Raw genomic sequence first — 12,622 nt, forward strand, 5'->3', positions numbered from 1 at the left:
GCCAAGTCGCGCCGTGCGGCCACAGTGAAATGAAGGAGCCGTGTTGTAAAATTTTCAACAAAGAAAAAAAAAAAAAAAAAAAGGAAATGTACTAGTAATAAAACTGAATTTGTCTGACAGAACATGTAACGATCAGACAATACATGATAACAGGCAGCAGGTATTTACTTGAGGCATAAGTAACGTGGTGGCCGCCTCGCCATACCTCTCTCAGTCGTTTCGCGTGCTTGTCCTCTTGATATAGGCCGATTGGAGAGCGTCAGCTCTCGCGTCAGCTGAGCTAAGTCGAGACAAGTCGAGACTCAAGGGAATCGACGCACACACTATAGGGTGGCCTGCAGCGAGTAAGAGGCGAAAGAAACATTAATTTAAAGACGCGTGGCAAAAGTACTCATACGCAAAAGTAAAAAGCCGGCTGCGGTGGCCGGGAATCGAACCCGGATCAACTGCTTGAAGGCAACTATGCTGACCATTACACCACCACCGCACGGTTTCCGTCCGCGCACGGCGCGCTGTGTCCTGCTTCCCGCCTGTCGGCGGCGGCTCAAGGTGGTCGTAGCTGTAGGCGCATTACGGGGTAGGCGAGCGCATCCAGACAGCGTCTCTACGCACATTTCGCGTCCTTTGGCAAGAGTCGTCGCGTGCGTGCGCCGCAAGAGTACTTAGGCGATCGCGTTCGGGCGTCATTTTTAAGCAGTGCAGTGCAGTTCAGGATTCAGCGTGTGTAGCATTCTCTCGAGAGGATGCGACGGCGCTGGACGGCAGTCCCACTTTCCCCTCAGACGTCTGCCGCGGAAAGCACCAGGAAGCTGTGAACTAGCTGAGCATCGGTGGTTCAGTGGTAGAATGCTCGCCTGCCACGCGGGCGGCCCGGGTTCGATTCCCGGCCGATGCATCATTTTGTTTTTTCTCCGATAGTGGTGCTGCGTGTCTTTCGCACTCGAACTGCGTGAGCCATGAGAATGAACCGCGGGATTTCCGTGTGGGAATAACCAAACATGCAGCGCGCACGACTGCTCGTTTCGACTGTTGTGCGCTATTGTACATACTGGCGTCGGCCTAGCATCACAAGTTGCCTGTCGCGCCGGGAATGCACGTGTAGCAACAGAAAAAAATGAGCCAGGAAGTGCAGACTCTCTACCACTGGTATTTGGTACTTACCGAGATTCCAGAAGGCGTGGCGATCACCTGCCTCGGTAGCGCAGTAGGCAGCGCGTAAGTCTCATAATCTTAAGGTCGTGAGTTCGATCCTCACCCGGGGCATTTAATTTACTTTCGTCCACAGCTAAATCGACGGCTCTGGGGTTTGCGAAGGAGCGAAACACTTTGTGCTTTGTTATCCTCAAGGCTTCAACGACTCAGCGTGATAATGTTTACTTCCCGTTATTACTACTTGCAGTTCTTATGTAAAATTTTCAAGAAAAAAAGTACTAGTAATAAAACTGAATTTCGTACGATATAACGTGTAAAGTCACACAATGTATGACCTGCTGTATGATGACAGGCAGCAGGTATTTACTGCGAAATAAGTAAATAAATATTACTACTTACGGCTTTGCTTTTCCTCCTACCCCTGTAACAACGAGGCATAAAGCAATGGATTGTGACTTTTGCCATGCGCGCCTCGCCATGGGCGCGCGGAAAGATGCTCGCAAACAGGGAAAGTGCGACACGGAAAGCGTCTGGACCGGGTGTAAACGCCGAGGAAAATGCGCGCGTCCGGTGTGGTCTAGTGGCTAGGATACCTGGCTTTCACCCAGGAGGTCCGGGTTCGATTCCCGGTACCGGAACGGAATTTTTCGGAAAAAGTCACGACAAGTTTTGACCCTGCGAAAGGCTGTTTCACGTCCTCCTCGCATTATACCTACTGGTTCATAAACGTCAGCTGAAAACAGTCGAGAGAAACGGGCACGCAATGAAATTACTACGAGCAGCGGAATAAAGGGAGAAGAGACGCTGGTCCACTGTTGGACTGCTACCATAGAAATGTTACATGGCAATACGCAGAGCAATTCCCGCGAAGCGATGGAAGACTCTCTGCACCGAGGCCCGTTAGCTCAGTCGGTTAGAGCGTCGTGCTAATAACGCGAAGGTCGTGGGTTCGATCCCCCCACGGGCCACTACGATTTCACTCTTCCAAAAAGGCAACGCCGATTTCGGCGGGGAAGTATGGTAACAAAGAAATCGTCACATTGTGTGCGAGCTGATAGGGGACCAGAACGCGACTTGTCGGGACGCGCTAAAACACTTCACTGGTCACAGCACGGTGAACACACAGTTCCTCGTCCGATCACCGCTACTGCGCGAAGCTGGGCGTTGTCAGTGCTTGGGCGGGTGACCGCCTGCGAACACAGGGCACTGCCGACAGTTTCAATTCGTATTTCTCTTTCCTCTTCGGTTTCGGAGCTGCAGCGCTATTCGGTCAAGGGCACTGGCGCCACATTTTGCCTCTCGGTATGCCAAGTCGCGCCGTGCGGCCACAGTGAAATGAAGGAGCGTGTTGTAAAATTTTCAACAAAGAAAAAAAAAAAAAAAAAAGAAATGTACTAGTAATAAAACTGAATTTGTCTGACAGAACATGTAACATCAGACAATACATGATAACAGGCAGCAGGTATTTACTTGAGGCATAAGTAACGTGGTGGCCGCCTCGCCATACCTCTCTCAGTCGTTTCGCGTGCTTGTCCTCTTGATATAGGCCGATTGGAGAGCGTCAGCTCTCGCGTCAGCTGAGCTAAGTCGAGACAAGTCGAGACTCAAGGGGAATCGACGCACACACTATAGGGTGGCCTGCAGCGAGTAAGAGGGCGAAAGAAACATTAATTTAAAGACGCGTGGCAAAAGTACTCATACGCAAAAGTAAAAAGCCGGCTGCGGTGGCCGGGAATCGAACCCGGATCAACTGCTTGGAAGGCAACTATGCTGACCATTACACCACCACCGCACGGTTTCCGTCCGCGCACGGCGCGCTGTGTCTGCTTCCCGCCTGTCGGCGGCGGCTCAAGGTGGTCGTAGCTGTAGGCGCATTACGGGGTAGGCGAGCGCATCCAGACAGCGTCTCTACGCACATTTCGCGTCCTTTGGCAAGAGTCGTCGCGTGCGTGCGCCGCAAGAGTACTTAGGCGATCGCGTTCGGGCGTCATTTTTAAGCAGTGCAGTGCAGTTCAGGATTCAGCGTGTGTAGCATTCTCTCGAGAGGATGCGACGGCGCTGGACGGCAGTCCCACTTTCCCCTCAGACGTCTGCCGCGGAAAGCACCAGGAAGCTGTGAACTAGCTGAGCATCGGTGGTTCAGTGGTAGAATGCTCGCCTGCCACGCGGGCGGCCCGGGTTCGATTCCCGGCCGATGCATCATTTTGTTTTTTCTCCGATAGTGGTGCTGCGTGTCTTTCGCACTCGAACTGCGTGAGCCATGAGAATGAACCGCGGGATTTCCGTGTGGGAATAACCAAACATGCAGCGCGCACGACTGCTCGTTTCGACTGTTGTGCGCTATTGTACATACTGGCGTCGGCCTAGCATCACAAGTTGCCTGTCGCGCCGGGAATGCACGTGTAGCAACAGAAAAAAATGAGCCAGGAAGTGCAGACTCTCTACCACTGGTATTTGGTACTTACCGAGATTCCAGAAGGCGTGGCGATCACCTGCCTCGGTAGCGCAGTAGGCAGCGCGTAAGTCTCATAATCTTAAGGTCGTGAGTTCGATCCTCACCCGGGGCATTTAATTTACTTTCGTCCACAGCTAAATCGACGGCTCTGGGGTTTGCGAAGGAGCGAAACACTTTGTGCTTTGTTATCCTCAAGGCTTCAACGACTCAGCGTGATAATGTTTACTTCCCGTTATTACTACTTGCAGTTCTTATGTAAAATTTTCAAGAAAAAAAGTACTAGTAATAAAACTGAATTTCGTACGATATAACGTGTAAAGTCACACAATGTATGACCTGCTGTATGATGACAGGCAGCAGGTATTTACTTGCGAAATAAGTAAATAAATATTACTACTTACGGCTTTGCTTTTCCTCCTACCCCTGTAACAACGAGGCATAAAGCAATGGATTGTGACTTTTGCCATGCGCGCCTCGCCATGGGCGCGCGGAAAGATGCTCGCAAACAGGGAAAGTGCGACACGGAAAGCGTCTGGACCGGGTGTAAACGCCGAGGAAAATGCGCGCGTCCGGTGTGGTCTAGTGGCTAGGATACCTGGCTTTCACCCAGGAGGTCCGGGTTCGATTCCCGGTACCGGAACGGAATTTTTCGGAAAAAGTCACGACAAGTTTTGACCCTGCGAAAGGCTGTTTCACGTCCTCCTCGCATTATACCTACTGGTTCATAAACGTCAGCTGAAAACAGTCGAGAGAAACGGGCACGCAATGAAATTACTACGAGCAGCGGAATAAAGGGAGAAGAGACGCTGGTCCACTGTTGGACTGCTACCATAGAAATGTTACATGGCAATACGCAGAGCAATTCCCGCGAAGCGATGGAAGACTCTCTGCACCGAGGCCCGTTAGCTCAGTCGGTTAGAGCGTCGTGCTAATAACGCGAAGGTCGTGGGTTCGATCCCCCCACGGGCCACTACGATTTCACTCTTCCAAAAAGGCAACGCCGATTTCGGCGGGGAAGTATGGTAACAAAGAAATCGTCACATTGTGTGCGAGCTGATAGGGGACCAGAACGCGACTTGTCGGGACGCGCTAAAACACTTCACTGGTCACAGCACGGTGAACACACAGTTCCTCGTCCGATCACCGCTACTGCGCGAAGCTGGGCGTTGTCAGTGCTTGGGCGGGTGACCGCCTGCGAACACAGGGCACTGCCGACAGTTTCAATTCGTATTTCTCTTTCCTCTTCGGTTTCGGAGCTGCAGCGCTATTCGGTCAAGGGCACTGGCGCCACATTTTGCCTCTCGGTATGCCAAGTCGCGCCGTGCGGCCACAGTGAAATGAAGGAGCGTGTTGTAAAATTTTCAACAAAGAAAAAAAAAAAAAAAAAAGAAATGTACTAGTAATAAAACTGAATTTGTCTGACAGAACATGTAACATCAGACAATACATGATAACAGGCAGCAGGTATTTACTTGAGGCATAAGTAACGTGGTGGCCGCCTCGCCATACCTCTCTCAGTCGTTTCGCGTGCTTGTCCTCTTGATATAGGCCGATTGGAGAGCGTCAGCTCTCGCGTCAGCTGAGCTAAGTCGAGACAAGTCGAGACTCAAGGGGAATCGACGCACACACTATAGGGTGGCCTGCAGCGAGTAAGAGGGCGAAAGAAACATTAATTTAAAGACGCGTGGCAAAAGTACTCATACGCAAAAGTAAAAAGCCGGCTGCGGTGGCCGGGAATCGAACCCGGATCAACTGCTTGGAAGGCAACTATGCTGACCATTACACCACCACCGCACGGTTTCCGTCCGCGCACGGCGCGCTGTGTCTGCTTCCCGCCTGTCGGCGGCGGCTCAAGGTGGTCGTAGCTGTAGGCGCATTACGGGGTAGGCGAGCGCATCCAGACAGCGTCTCTACGCACATTTCGCGTCCTTTGGCAAGAGTCGTCGCGTGCGTGCGCCGCAAGAGTACTTAGGCGATCGCGTTCGGGCGTCATTTTTAAGCAGTGCAGTGCAGTTCAGGATTCAGCGTGTGTAGCATTCTCTCGAGAGGATGCGACGGCGCTGGACGGCAGTCCCACTTTCCCCTCAGACGTCTGCCGCGGAAAGCACCAGGAAGCTGTGAACTAGCTGAGCATCGGTGGTTCAGTGGTAGAATGCTCGCCTGCCACGCGGGCGGCCCGGGTTCGATTCCCGGCCGATGCATCATTTTGTTTTTTCTCCGATAGTGGTGCTGCGTGTCTTTCGCACTCGAACTGCGTGAGCCATGAGAATGAACCGCGGGATTTCCGTGTGGGAATAACCAAACATGCAGCGCGCACGACTGCTCGTTTCGACTGTTGTGCGCTATTGTACATACTGGCGTCGGCCTAGCATCACAAGTTGCCTGTCGCGCCGGGAATGCACGTGTAGCAACAGAAAAAAATGAGCCAGGAAGTGCAGACTCTCTACCACTGGTATTTGGTACTTACCGAGATTCCAGAAGGCGTGGCGATCACCTGCCTCGGTAGCGCAGTAGGCAGCGCGTAAGTCTCATAATCTTAAGGTCGTGAGTTCGATCCTCACCCGGGGCATTTAATTTACTTTCGTCCACAGCTAAATCGACGGCTCTGGGGTTTGCGAAGGAGCGAAACACTTTGTGCTTTGTTATCCTCAAGGCTTCAACGACTCAGCGTGATAATGTTTACTTCCCGTTATTACTACTTGCAGTTCTTATGTAAAATTTTCAAGAAAAAAAGTACTAGTAATAAAACTGAATTTCGTACGATATAACGTGTAAAGTCACACAATGTATGACCTGCTGTATGATGACAGGCAGCAGGTATTTACTTGCGAAATAAGTAAATAAATATTACTACTTACGGCTTTGCTTTTCCTCCTACCCCTGTAACAACGAGGCATAAAGCAATGGATTGTGACTTTTGCCATGCGCGCCTCGCCATGGGCGCGCGGAAAGATGCTCGCAAACAGGGAAAGTGCGACACGGAAAGCGTCTGGACCGGGTGTAAACGCCGAGGAAAATGCGCGCGTCCGGTGTGGTCTAGTGGCTAGGATACCTGGCTTTCACCCAGGAGGTCCGGGTTCGATTCCCGGTACCGGAACGGAATTTTTCGGAAAAAGTCACGACAAGTTTTGACCCTGCGAAAGGCTGTTTCACGTCCTCCTCGCATTATACCTACTGGTTCATAAACGTCAGCTGAAAACAGTCGAGAGAAACGGGCACGCAATGAAATTACTACGAGCAGCGGAATAAAGGGAGAAGAGACGCTGGTCCACTGTTGGACTGCTACCATAGAAATGTTACATGGCAATACGCAGAGCAATTCCCGCGAAGCGATGGAAGACTCTCTGCACCGAGGCCCGTTAGCTCAGTCGGTTAGAGCGTCGTGCTAATAACGCGAAGGTCGTGGGTTCGATCCCCCCACGGGCCACTACGATTTCACTCTTCCAAAAAGGCAACGCCGATTTCGGCGGGGAAGTATGGTAACAAAGAAATCGTCACATTGTGTGCGAGCTGATAGGGGACCAGAACGCGACTTGTCGGGACGCGCTAAAACACTTCACTGGTCACAGCACGGTGAACACACAGTTCCTCGTCCGATCACCGCTACTGCGCGAAGCTGGGCGTTGTCAGTGCTTGGGCGGGTGACCGCCTGCGAACACAGGGCACTGCCGACAGTTTCAATTCGTATTTCTCTTTCCTCTTCGGTTTCGGAGCTGCAGCGCTATTCGGTCAAGGGCACTGGCGCCACATTTTGCCTCTCGGTATGCCAAGTCGCGCCGTGCGGCCACAGTGAAATGAAGGAGCGTGTTGTAAAATTTTCAACAAAGAAAAAAAAAAAAAAAAAAAAGAAATGTACTAGTAATAAAACTGAATTTGTCTGACAGAACATGTAACATCAGACAATACATGATAACAGGCAGCAGGTATTTACTTGAGGCATAAGTAACGTGGTGGCCGCCTCGCCATACCTCTCTCAGTCGTTTCGCGTGCTTGTCCTCTTGATATAGGCCGATTGGAGAGCGTCAGCTCTCGCGTCAGCTGAGCTAAGTCGAGACAAGTCGAGACTCAAGGGGAATCGACGCACACACTATAGGGTGGCCTGCAGCGAGTAAGAGGGCGAAAGAAACATTAATTTAAAGACGCGTGGCAAAAGTACTCATACGCAAAAGTAAAAAGCCGGCTGCGGTGGCCGGGAATCGAACCCGGATCAACTGCTTGGAAGGCAACTATGCTGACCATTACACCACCACCGCACGGTTTCCGTCCGCGCACGGCGCGCTGTGTCTGCTTCCCGCCTGTCGGCGGCGGCTCAAGGTGGTCGTAGCTGTAGGCGCATTACGGGGTAGGCGAGCGCATCCAGACAGCGTCTCTACGCACATTTCGCGTCCTTTGGCAAGAGTCGTCGCGTGCGTGCGCCGCAAGAGTACTTAGGCGATCGCGTTCGGGCGTCATTTTTAAGCAGTGCAGTGCAGTTCAGGATTCAGCGTGTGTAGCATTCTCTCGAGAGGATGCGACGGCGCTGGACGGCAGTCCCACTTTCCCCTCAGACGTCTGCCGCGGAAAGCACCAGGAAGCTGTGAACTAGCTGAGCATCGGTGGTTCAGTGGTAGAATGCTCGCCTGCCACGCGGGCGGCCCGGGTTCGATTCCCGGCCGATGCATCATTTTGTTTTTTCTCCGATAGTGGTGCTGCGTGTCTTTCGCACTCGAACTGCGTGAGCCATGAGAATGAACCGCGGGATTTCCGTGTGGGAATAACCAAACATGCAGCGCGCACGACTGCTCGTTTCGACTGTTGTGCGCTATTGTACATACTGGCGTCGGCCTAGCATCACAAGTTGCCTGTCGCGCCGGGAATGCACGTGTAGCAACAGAAAAAAATGAGCCAGGAAGTGCAGACTCTCTACCACTGGTATTTGGTACTTACCGAGATTCCAGAAGGCGTGGCGATCACCTGCCTCGGTAGCGCAGTAGGCAGCGCGTAAGTCTCATAATCTTAAGGTCGTGAGTTCGATCCTCACCCGGGGCATTTAATTTACTTTCGTCCACAGCTAAATCGACGGCTCTGGGGTTTGCGAAGGAGCGAAACACTTTGTGCTTTGTTATCCTCAAGGCTTCAACGACTCAGCGTGATAATGTTTACTTCCCGTTATTACTACTTGCAGTTCTTATGTAAAATTTTCAAGAAAAAAAGTACTAGTAATAAAACTGAATTTCGTACGATATAACGTGTAAAGTCACACAATGTATGACCTGCTGTATGATGACAGGCAGCAGGTATTTACTTGCGAAATAAGTAAATAAATATTACTACTTACGGCTTTGCTTTTCCTCCTACCCCTGTAACAACGAGGCATAAAGCAATGGATTGTGACTTTTGCCATGCGCGCCTCGCCATGGGCGCGCGGAAAGATGCTCGCAAACAGGGAAAGTGCGACACGGAAAGCGTCTGGACCGGGTGTAAACGCCGAGGAAAATGCGCGCGTCCGGTGTGGTCTAGTGGCTAGGATACCTGGCTTTCACCCAGGAGGTCCGGGTTCGATTCCCGGTACCGGAACGGAATTTTTCGGAAAAAGTCACGACAAGTTTTGACCCTGCGAAAGGCTGTTTCACGTCCTCCTCGCATTATACCTACTGGTTCATAAACGTCAGCTGAAAACAGTCGAGAGAAACGGGCACGCAATGAAATTACTACGAGCAGCGGAATAAAGGGAGAAGAGACGCTGGTCCACTGTTGGACTGCTACCATAGAAATGTTACATGGCAATACGCAGAGCAATTCCCGCGAAGCGATGGAAGACTCTCTGCACCGAGGCCCGTTAGCTCAGTCGGTTAGAGCGTCGTGCTAATAACGCGAAGGTCGTGGGTTCGATCCCCCCACGGGCCACTACGATTTCACTCTTCCAAAAAGGCAACGCCGATTTCGGCGGGGAAGTATGGTAACAAAGAAATCGTCACATTGTGTGCGAGCTGATAGGGGACCAGAACGCGACTTGTCGGGACGCGCTAAAACACTTCACTGGTCACAGCACGGTGAACACACAGTTCCTCGTCCGATCACCGCTACTGCGCGAAGCTGGGCGTTGTCAGTGCTTGGGCGGGTGACCGCCTGCGAACACAGGGCACTGCCGACAGTTTCAATTCGTATTTCTCTTTCCTCTTCGGTTTCGGAGCTGCAGCGCTATTCGGTCAAGGGCACTGGCGCCACATTTTGCCTCTCGGTATGCCAAGTCGCGCCGTGCGGCCACAGTGAAATGAAGGAGCGTGTTGTAAAATTTTCAACAAAGAAAAAAAAAAAAAAAAAAGAAATGTACTAGTAATAAAACTGAATTTGTCTGACAGAACATGTAACATCAGACAATACATGATAACAGGCAGCAGGTATTTACTTGAGGCATAAGTAACGTGGTGGCCGCCTCGCCATACCTCTCTCAGTCGTTTCGCGTGCTTGTCCTCTTGATATAGGCCGATTGGAGAGCGTCAGCTCTCGCGTCAGCTGAGCTAAGTCGAGACAAGTCGAGACTCAAGGGGAATCGACGCACACACTATAGGGTGGCCTGCAGCGAGTAAGAGGGCGAAAGAAACATTAATTTAAAGACGCGTGGCAAAAGTACTCATACGCAAAAGTAAAAAGCCGGCTGCGGTGGCCGGGAATCGAACCCGGATCAACTGCTTGGAAGGCAACTATGCTGACCATTACACCACCACCGCACGGTTTCCGTCCGCGCACGGCGCGCTGTGTCTGCTTCCCGCCTGTCGGCGGCGGCTCAAGGTGGTCGTAGCTGTAGGCGCATTACGGGGTAGGCGAGCGCATCCAGACAGCGTCTCTACGCACATTTCGCGTCCTTTGGCAAGAGTCGTCGCGTGCGTGCGCCGCAAGAGTACTTAGGCGATCGCGTTCGGGCGTCATTTTTAAGCAGTGCAGTGCAGTTCAGGATTCAGCGTGTGTAGCATTCTCTCGAGAGGATGCGACGGCGCTGGACGGCAGTCCCACTTTCCCCTCAGACGTCTGCCGCGGAAAGCACCAGGAAGCTGTCAACTAGCTGAGCATCGGTGGTTCAGTGGTAGAATGCTCGCCTGCCACGCGGGCGGCCCGGGTTCGATTCCCGGCCGATGCATCATTTTGTTTTTTCTCCGATAGTGGTGCTGCGTGTCTTTCGCACTCGAACTGCGTGAGCCATGAGAATGAACCGCGGGATTTCCGTGTGGGAATAACCAAACATGCAGCGCGCACGACTGCTCGTTTCGACTGTTGTGCGCTATTGTACATACTGGCGTCGGCCTAGCATCACAAGTTGCCTGTCGCGCCGGGAATGCACGTGTAGCAACAGAAAAAAATGAGCCAGGAAGTGCAGACTCTCTACCACTGGTATTTGGTACTTACCGAGATTCCAGAAGGCGTGGCGATCACCTGCCTCGGTAGCGCAGTAGGCAGCGCGTAAGTCTCATAATCTTAAGGTCGTGAGTTCGATCCTCACCCGGGGCATTTAATTTACTTTCGTCCACAGCTAAATCGACGGCTCTGGGGTTTGCGAAGGAGCGAAACACTTTGTGCTTTGTTATCCTCAAGGCTTCAACGACTCAGCGTGATAATGTTTACTTCCCGTTATTACTACTTGCAGTTCTTATGTAAAATTTTCAAGAAAAAAAGTACTAGTAATAAAACTGAATTTCGTACGATATAACGTGTAAAGTCACACAATGTATGACCTGCTGTATGATGACAGGCAGCAGGTATTTACTTGCGAAATAAGTAAATAAATATTACTACTTACGGCTTTGCTTTTCCTCCTACCCCTGTAACAATGAGGCATAAAGCAATGGATTGTGACTTTTGCCATGCGCGCCTCGCCATGGGCGCGCGGAAAGATGCTCGCAAACAGGGAAAGTGCGACACGGAAAGCGTCTGGACCGGGTGTAAACGCCGAGGAAAATGCGCGCGTCCGGTGTGGTCTAGTGGCTAGGATACCTGGCTTTCACCCAGGAGGTCCGGGTTCGATTCCCGGTACCGGAACGGAATTTTTCGGAAAAAGTCACGACAAGTTTTGACCCTGCGAAAGGCTGTTTCACGTCCTCCTCGCATTATACCTACTGGTTCATAAACGTCAGCTGAAAACAGTCGAGAGAAACGGGCACGCAATGAAATTACTACGAGCAGCGGAATAAAGGGAGAAGAGACGCTGGTCCACTGTTGGACTGCTACCATAGAAATGTTACATGGCAATACGCAGAGCAATTCCCGCGAAGCGATGGAAGACTCTCTGCACCGAGGCCCGTTAGCTCAGTCGGTTAGAGCGTCGTTCTAATAACGCGAAGGTCGTGGGTTCGATCCCCCCACGGGCCACTACGATTTCACTCTTCCAAAAAGGCAACGCCGATTTCGGCGGGGAAGTATGGTAACAAAGAAATCGTCACATTGTGTGCGAGCTGATAGGGGACCAGAACGCGACTTGTCGGGACGCGCTAAAACACTTCACTGGTCACAGCACGGTGAACACACAGTTCCTCGTCCGATCACCGCTACTGCGCGAAGCTGGGCGTTGTCAGTGCTTGGGCGGGTGACCGCCTGCGAACACAGGGCACTGCCGACAGTTTCAATTCGTATTTCTCTTTCCTCTTCGGTTTCGGAGCTGCAGCGCTATTCGGTCAAGGGCACTGGCGCCACATTTTGCCTCTCGGTATGCCAAGTCGCGCCGTGCGGCCACAGTGAAATGAAGGAGCGTGTTGTAAAATTTTCAACAAAGAAAAAAAAAAAAAAAAGAAATGTACTAGTAATAAAACTGAATTTGTCTGACAGAACATGTAACATCAGACAATACATGATAACAGGCAGCAGGTATTTACTTGAGGCATAAGTAACGTGGTGGCCGCCTCGCCATACCTCTCTCAGTCGTTTCGCGTGCTTGTCCTCTTGATATAGACCGATTGGAGAGCGTCAGCTCTCGCGTCAGCTGAGCTAAGTCGAGACAAGTCGAGACTCAAGGGGAATCGACGCACACACTATAGGGTGGCCTGC

At 51.6% G+C, this 12,622-nt stretch overlaps 24 non-coding genes across 24 annotated transcripts; 20 read left to right on the forward strand and 4 right to left on the reverse strand.

Moving 5' to 3' along the window:
• Window positions 1-824: 824 nt before the first annotated feature.
• Window positions 825-895, forward strand: Trnag-gcc (transfer RNA glycine (anticodon GCC)). The gene has a single exon. It is a non-coding gene; the product is annotated as a tRNA-Gly (tRNA).
• Window positions 896-1,190: 295 nt separating this feature from the next.
• On the forward strand, window positions 1,191-1,263 carry Trnam-cau (transfer RNA methionine (anticodon CAU)). The gene has a single exon. It is a non-coding gene; the product is annotated as a tRNA-Met (tRNA).
• Window positions 1,264-1,718: 455 nt separating this feature from the next.
• Trnae-uuc (transfer RNA glutamic acid (anticodon UUC)) lies at window positions 1,719-1,790 on the forward strand. The gene has a single exon. It is a non-coding gene; the product is annotated as a tRNA-Glu (tRNA).
• Window positions 1,791-2,046: 256 nt separating this feature from the next.
• Trnai-aau (transfer RNA isoleucine (anticodon AAU)) lies at window positions 2,047-2,120 on the forward strand. The gene has a single exon. It is a non-coding gene; the product is annotated as a tRNA-Ile (tRNA).
• A 752-nt stretch (window positions 2,121-2,872) lies between these two features.
• Window positions 2,873-2,944, reverse strand: Trnag-ucc (transfer RNA glycine (anticodon UCC)). The gene has a single exon. It is a non-coding gene; the product is annotated as a tRNA-Gly (tRNA).
• Window positions 2,945-3,280: 336 nt separating this feature from the next.
• Window positions 3,281-3,351, forward strand: Trnag-gcc (transfer RNA glycine (anticodon GCC)). Its single transcript has one exon. It is a non-coding gene; the product is annotated as a tRNA-Gly (tRNA).
• A 295-nt stretch (window positions 3,352-3,646) lies between these two features.
• Window positions 3,647-3,719, forward strand: Trnam-cau (transfer RNA methionine (anticodon CAU)). Its single transcript has one exon. It is a non-coding gene; the product is annotated as a tRNA-Met (tRNA).
• Window positions 3,720-4,175: 456 nt separating this feature from the next.
• On the forward strand, window positions 4,176-4,247 carry Trnae-uuc (transfer RNA glutamic acid (anticodon UUC)). Its single transcript has one exon. It is a non-coding gene; the product is annotated as a tRNA-Glu (tRNA).
• A 256-nt stretch (window positions 4,248-4,503) lies between these two features.
• On the forward strand, window positions 4,504-4,577 carry Trnai-aau (transfer RNA isoleucine (anticodon AAU)). Its single transcript has one exon. It is a non-coding gene; the product is annotated as a tRNA-Ile (tRNA).
• A 752-nt stretch (window positions 4,578-5,329) lies between these two features.
• On the reverse strand, window positions 5,330-5,401 carry Trnag-ucc (transfer RNA glycine (anticodon UCC)). The gene has a single exon. It is a non-coding gene; the product is annotated as a tRNA-Gly (tRNA).
• Window positions 5,402-5,737: 336 nt separating this feature from the next.
• Trnag-gcc (transfer RNA glycine (anticodon GCC)) lies at window positions 5,738-5,808 on the forward strand. Its single transcript has one exon. It is a non-coding gene; the product is annotated as a tRNA-Gly (tRNA).
• A 295-nt stretch (window positions 5,809-6,103) lies between these two features.
• On the forward strand, window positions 6,104-6,176 carry Trnam-cau (transfer RNA methionine (anticodon CAU)). Its single transcript has one exon. It is a non-coding gene; the product is annotated as a tRNA-Met (tRNA).
• A 456-nt stretch (window positions 6,177-6,632) lies between these two features.
• Window positions 6,633-6,704, forward strand: Trnae-uuc (transfer RNA glutamic acid (anticodon UUC)). Its single transcript has one exon. It is a non-coding gene; the product is annotated as a tRNA-Glu (tRNA).
• A 256-nt stretch (window positions 6,705-6,960) lies between these two features.
• Trnai-aau (transfer RNA isoleucine (anticodon AAU)) lies at window positions 6,961-7,034 on the forward strand. The gene has a single exon. It is a non-coding gene; the product is annotated as a tRNA-Ile (tRNA).
• A 754-nt stretch (window positions 7,035-7,788) lies between these two features.
• On the reverse strand, window positions 7,789-7,860 carry Trnag-ucc (transfer RNA glycine (anticodon UCC)). The gene has a single exon. It is a non-coding gene; the product is annotated as a tRNA-Gly (tRNA).
• A 336-nt stretch (window positions 7,861-8,196) lies between these two features.
• Trnag-gcc (transfer RNA glycine (anticodon GCC)) lies at window positions 8,197-8,267 on the forward strand. Its single transcript has one exon. It is a non-coding gene; the product is annotated as a tRNA-Gly (tRNA).
• A 295-nt stretch (window positions 8,268-8,562) lies between these two features.
• Trnam-cau (transfer RNA methionine (anticodon CAU)) lies at window positions 8,563-8,635 on the forward strand. Its single transcript has one exon. It is a non-coding gene; the product is annotated as a tRNA-Met (tRNA).
• Window positions 8,636-9,091: 456 nt separating this feature from the next.
• On the forward strand, window positions 9,092-9,163 carry Trnae-uuc (transfer RNA glutamic acid (anticodon UUC)). The gene has a single exon. It is a non-coding gene; the product is annotated as a tRNA-Glu (tRNA).
• A 256-nt stretch (window positions 9,164-9,419) lies between these two features.
• On the forward strand, window positions 9,420-9,493 carry Trnai-aau (transfer RNA isoleucine (anticodon AAU)). Its single transcript has one exon. It is a non-coding gene; the product is annotated as a tRNA-Ile (tRNA).
• A 752-nt stretch (window positions 9,494-10,245) lies between these two features.
• Trnag-ucc (transfer RNA glycine (anticodon UCC)) lies at window positions 10,246-10,317 on the reverse strand. The gene has a single exon. It is a non-coding gene; the product is annotated as a tRNA-Gly (tRNA).
• Window positions 10,318-10,653: 336 nt separating this feature from the next.
• Trnag-gcc (transfer RNA glycine (anticodon GCC)) lies at window positions 10,654-10,724 on the forward strand. Its single transcript has one exon. It is a non-coding gene; the product is annotated as a tRNA-Gly (tRNA).
• Window positions 10,725-11,019: 295 nt separating this feature from the next.
• On the forward strand, window positions 11,020-11,092 carry Trnam-cau (transfer RNA methionine (anticodon CAU)). Its single transcript has one exon. It is a non-coding gene; the product is annotated as a tRNA-Met (tRNA).
• A 456-nt stretch (window positions 11,093-11,548) lies between these two features.
• Trnae-uuc (transfer RNA glutamic acid (anticodon UUC)) lies at window positions 11,549-11,620 on the forward strand. Its single transcript has one exon. It is a non-coding gene; the product is annotated as a tRNA-Glu (tRNA).
• A 256-nt stretch (window positions 11,621-11,876) lies between these two features.
• Window positions 11,877-11,950, forward strand: Trnai-aau (transfer RNA isoleucine (anticodon AAU)). The gene has a single exon. It is a non-coding gene; the product is annotated as a tRNA-Ile (tRNA).
• Window positions 11,951-12,622: the final 672 nt, after the last annotated feature.

This window comes from Schistocerca serialis, unplaced genomic scaffold (genome assembly GCF_023864345.2).
Source record: "Schistocerca serialis cubense isolate TAMUIC-IGC-003099 unplaced genomic scaffold, iqSchSeri2.2 HiC_scaffold_1118, whole genome shotgun sequence".
In the NCBI taxonomy this organism is placed as follows: Eukaryota; Metazoa; Arthropoda; class Insecta; order Orthoptera; family Acrididae; genus Schistocerca; species Schistocerca serialis.